This window comes from Schistocerca piceifrons, unplaced genomic scaffold (genome assembly GCF_021461385.2).
Source record: "Schistocerca piceifrons isolate TAMUIC-IGC-003096 unplaced genomic scaffold, iqSchPice1.1 HiC_scaffold_148, whole genome shotgun sequence".
In the NCBI taxonomy this organism is placed as follows: domain Eukaryota; kingdom Metazoa; phylum Arthropoda; class Insecta; order Orthoptera; family Acrididae; genus Schistocerca; species Schistocerca piceifrons.
In genome coordinates this window covers 7,501-12,500 of record NW_025727324.1, presented here as the reverse complement: position 1 = coordinate 12,500, position 5,000 = coordinate 7,501, and the positions used below count along the sequence as shown (strand labels likewise).

The 5,000-nt window shown below is 53.9% G+C and overlaps 1 non-coding gene across 1 annotated transcript in view; it reads left to right on the top strand.

Annotated features, from left to right (window-relative positions):
• The first annotated feature begins 3,437 nt into the window (after window positions 1-3,437).
• LOC124734520 overlaps window positions 3,438-5,000 on the top strand; it is a 1,909-nt gene continuing 346 nt past the window's right edge. The window contains exon 1 of the ribosomal RNA XR_007009367.1: window positions 3,438-5,000. This exon is cut by the window's right edge and continues 346 nt beyond it. This is a non-coding gene — a ribosomal RNA (small subunit ribosomal RNA).

The window sequence follows — 5,000 nt, the reverse complement described above, 5'->3', positions numbered from 1 at the left end:
CTGTCGACCATAGCACCCAATCTCCAGTGGCTCTGCCGCACGAAGCCGTGGACCGGCAATGACGCCACCCGCACCCGTTCGTGCACCACCCCAACCGCCAAACTCGCACCTCCAGCGGATGAACGGCGGACGTTTCCCGCACTCGTAAAGTGCAATCCACCCCTATAACTTGCGTTTCATGAAGAGTTATTTCCAATATGCGACATTCCCGCTGTCCGTATACATGAGCCGCGACCTGTACCACTTACGAGCGAGAGACGCGATCGCGTTGCTCACTGTACGGCGTCCGATACCGAGCCATCAGCATGTCGGTCCCCATGCGCGTTGCACTCGCACTCGCAGTCGCAAAAACGTGGGGCAAATATATTACGCGGAAGAGTTATAACAGACCGAGCCCCACTGCATGGGGGGAGTCTTTGTCACTAATGTACACAGATGGAACATTTTGGACTGGAACCAGATTACCCGTACACACGGCGCTGATTAGTAATCAATGCAGAGCCATCAAACTACAGCAAATATACACAACTGTCCGTATACATGCTGAAAGAGTCTGCCCAAAATGGGAACCACACGTCAGCCAGACACTCTGATCACGCACCACTCTCTGCTTCTAACAGGCGCACATACAATATGTAAGCACCAGCATGGAACAACATCCAGTGCATCTTCTCCGCCACATTACACAATCCACACTATCACAACCAGACCAGGAGGTCCGTGCGGAAAATACAATATCCCAGCCTTTCGACATCCACCATTGCGCAGACCAGGCACCAACACCCACACATGTCCTATACAACGGTGCACCCAACATCACAATAGTACCTCCTGTCACAGCGCACAAACAATGACATGAGTCAAAGACACAGGTCTCACACAAGCATAGAATTGGAGCGCCGCCTCTAATAAGCCAAAGGTGCATCCTGACGTGACAAATCTGATCATGTCACAAGCATTCACTTACTATAATCACTATCAACGAACCTGCCGCCCCCGCCCCCCCCCCCCCCTACACCTTTCCGTACAACAACGTGTAACCTAACCTAACCTAACCTAACCTATGTTGTACCTTAACCTAACCTATGTTGTACCTTAACCTAACCTATGTTGTACCTTAACCTAACCTATGTTGTACCTTAACCTAACCTATGTTGTACCTTAACCTAACCTATGTTGTACCTTAACCTAACCTATGTTGTACCTTAACCTAACCTATGTTGTACCTTAACCTAACCCATGTTGTACCTTAACCTAACCCATGTTGTACCTTAACCTAACCCATGTTGTACCTTAACCTAACCCATGTTGTACCTTAACCTAACCCATGTTGTACCTTAACCTAACCCATGTTGTGCCTCAACCTAACCCATGTTGTGCCTCAACCTAACCCATGTTGTGCCTCAACCTAACCCATGTTGTGCCTTAACCTAACCCATGTTGTGCCTCAACCTAACCCATGTTGTGCCTTAACCTAACCCATGTTGTGCCTTAACCTAACCCATGTTGTGCCTTAACCTAACCCATGTTGTGCCTTAACCTAACCCATGTTGTGCCTTAACCTAACCCATGTTGTGCCTTAACCTAACCCATGTTGTGCCTTAACCTAACCCATGTTGTCGCCTTAACGTAACCCACGTTGTCGCCTAAACCTGCTCTGTAATTGTTATACGACTCGTTCAATTACTGTAGTGTTGCCCACCCGCAACCCTCGCAATATAGTTCGCTACTCGCACTGCCCGCACCCCTGTGTATCGCTTCATGTTAAACACCTTGCAAGTCTTGCTCACTTTCCACATGCTCCTGCTGTACACTGTAATGTGGATGGCAGCAGGACGTACATGCCGCCCCTCCCCACGTCCCCACCTTGCCCCCTGCCTTCGCAAGCTGGTTGGTGAGAAGTTTGCATGTTCAATGCCCTTCGCATGCGACGTACTCAGGCTACGTTGTGGTGCGGCCTGTGTCAACTGTCCGCTGATGTCGTACGCGTGAACCACAATCTGTACTGCACATTCGTCCTTATGTACTGAATGATACATCGTGGCACATGTGTGACCGCACAACGACTGCGCCCAAAAACGGCGGACCATACAGTGCAAATATTGTGCACGCAGCTACGTGTCGTCTCCCTATGAGAGCTGGATTGCAGTGTGGTACGCCATAGAGACGTGTGGGAGGAACGGACGCCGTGGATGGCGATCAGCATGAGCTGTCTGTTGATGTATTCGGACCTAGTCGTCTCTCCTCACACACCGTGATGGCATGGTGCACCGCGTTCCATATCTGCGACATGCTACAGAGGCCGGTTGACAGTCGTTCGAGCAATGGACATCGCATACGTACGGGGGCCACCTTCCACGTATTGTCTAGGCGTGCACATTTTGTTGCGTGTATGTGGGCAGACGTAGTGTGGCGTGACACCTGACACAGGCATGCAATAATCGTTGAAGTTGCAAATGGCGATGGACGCCTGCGTTTTCTGGTGAAGTTACGCAAATGAACAAATGGTAACCTGTTGTGGTGCGGTTGTTCTCGCTAGGGGTGAATCGGTGATGGCGACGATAGGTTGAGGTACTAACCGGTTGTTCCAGCGATACCCACCATGCCGACGAAACTGAACGGCATCTGGGTGTGAAGCGATACGCGGCGGTGGCTGGGTGGGACCGTCCCCGGCCGGTGAGGGGGCGCCTCCCGGCGTGCTGGCCGCGCGGTGCGTGGGCGCACGCGCTACAGCCGGCTGGTGGGGGCGGCCAGTGGCAGGCGCGCCGGCCGACGGACGCGGCAGGCGTCGCAGCTGCGCGCCGGCGCACCCTGCGCGCGGCGCCGTGCGGCCAAAGTAGGTCCTCGCGGGCCCGGTGCGAAGCGCGGTGGACATCTTCAGTGTGCTGGTCCGATTGAGGACTGTGTGCGTTGAGGATGCGCCGCCGCCCGGCGCTCGGCGCCGCGACGCCGTCTGCTGCTCGGTCGCCCCAGCGGTTCTCGCTGGTGGTTTGTATCGCAGCTGTGCGGATGTGTTGGCGCGTGCGCTGTGCTGGGAGAGTTCGCTTCGGCACCCAAGTGGGGCTTTTGTCCTTCTGTGGCGCTGGCGTTGGAGCTGCCGGTCACCGTAGGTGGCGCGTGTTGTCTCCCGCCGGCAATGCCACGACAGCACGCTCCCGGGCCTCTGTCGGCAGCGGCAAGCTCAGTTGGGAGCACGGGTGGTCGCACCGAAAGCGTCTACTCGCCTAACTCCGGGCGATTGCGCCTCTCTCGAACCCGACCAAGTACTTGGGACGGCGCTGCGCGCCGCCGGGACCTGAGAGGGTTTCGAGGTGTATTGTGCAGGGGAGCTCAGCCTCCTCCTGTTTGCAGAATGATTGAGCGGACGCTTGCGTGTTCGCGCGGGCCCCCGGGACACACTCCCGGGCGGCCGGCTGCTCAGCTCTAGTTGACGCAGCTCCCTGGTTGATCCTGCCAGTAGTCATATGCTTGTCTCAAAGATTAAGCCATGCATGTCTCAGTACAAGCCGCATTAAGGTGAAACCGCGAATGGCTCATTAAATCAGTTATGGTTCCTTAGATCGTACCCACGTTACTTGGATAACTGTGGTAATTCTAGAGCTAATACATGCAAACAGAGTCCCGACCAGAGATGGAAGGGACGCTTTTATTAGATCAAAACCAATCGGTCGGCTCGTCCGGTCCGTTTGCCTTGGTGACTCTGAATAACTTTGGGCTGATCGCACGGTCCTCGTACCGGCGACGCATCTTTCAAATGTCTGCCTTATCAACTGTCGATGGTAGGTTCTGCGCCTACCATGGTTGTAACGGGTAACGGGGAATCAGGGTTCGATTCCGGAGAGGGAGCCTGAGAAACGGCTACCACATCCAAGGAAGGCAGCAGGCGCGCAAATTACCCACTCCCGGCACGGGGAGGTAGTGACGAAAAATAACGATACGGGACTCATCCGAGGCCCCGTAATCGGAATGAGTACACTTTAAATCCTTTAACGAGTATCTATTGGAGGGCAAGTCTGGTGCCAGCAGCCGCGGTAATTCCAGCTCCAATAGCGTATATTAAAGTTGTTGCGGTTAAAAAGCTCGTAGTTGGATTTGTGTCCCACGCTGTTGGTTCACCGCCCGTCGGTGTTTAACTGGCATGTATCGTGGGACGTCCTGCCGGTGGGGCGAGCTGAAGGCGTGCGACCGCCTCGTGCGTGCTCGTGCGTCCCGAGGCGGACCCCGTTGAAATCCTACCAGGGTGCTCTTTATTGAGTGTCTCGGTGGGCCGGCACGTTTACTTTGAACAAATTAGAGTGCTTAAAGCAGGCAAGCCCGCCTGAATACTGTGTGCATGGAATAATGGAATAGGACCTCGGTTCTATTTTGTTGGTTTTCGGAACCCGAGGTAATGATTAATAGGGACAGGCGGGGGCATTCGTATTGCGACGTTAGAGGTGAAATTCTTGGATCGTCGCAAGACGAACAGAAGCGAAAGCATTTGCCAAGTATGTTTTCATTAATCAAGAACGAAAGTTAGAGGTTCGAAGGCGATCAGATACCGCCCTAGTTCTAACCATAAACGATGCCAGCCAGCGATCCGCCGCAGTTCCTCCGATGACTCGGCGGGCAGCCTCCGGGAAACCAAAGCTTTTGGGTTCCGGGGGAAGTATGGTTGCAAAGCTGAAACTTAAAGGAATTGACGGAAGGGCACCACCAGGAGTGGAGCCTGCGGCTTAATTTGACTCAACACGGGAAACCTCACCAGGCCCGGACACCGGAAGGATTGACAGATTGATAGCTCTTTCTTGATTCGGTGGGTGGTGGTGCATGGCCGTTCTTAGTTGGTGGAGCGATTTGTCTGGTTAATTCCGATAACGAACGAGACTCTAGCCTGCTAACTAGTCGCGTGACATCCTTCGTGCTGTCAGCGATTACTTTTCTTCTTAGAGGGACAGGCGGCTTCTAGCCGCACGAGATTGAGCAATAACAGGTCTGTGATGCCCTTAGATGTTCTGGGC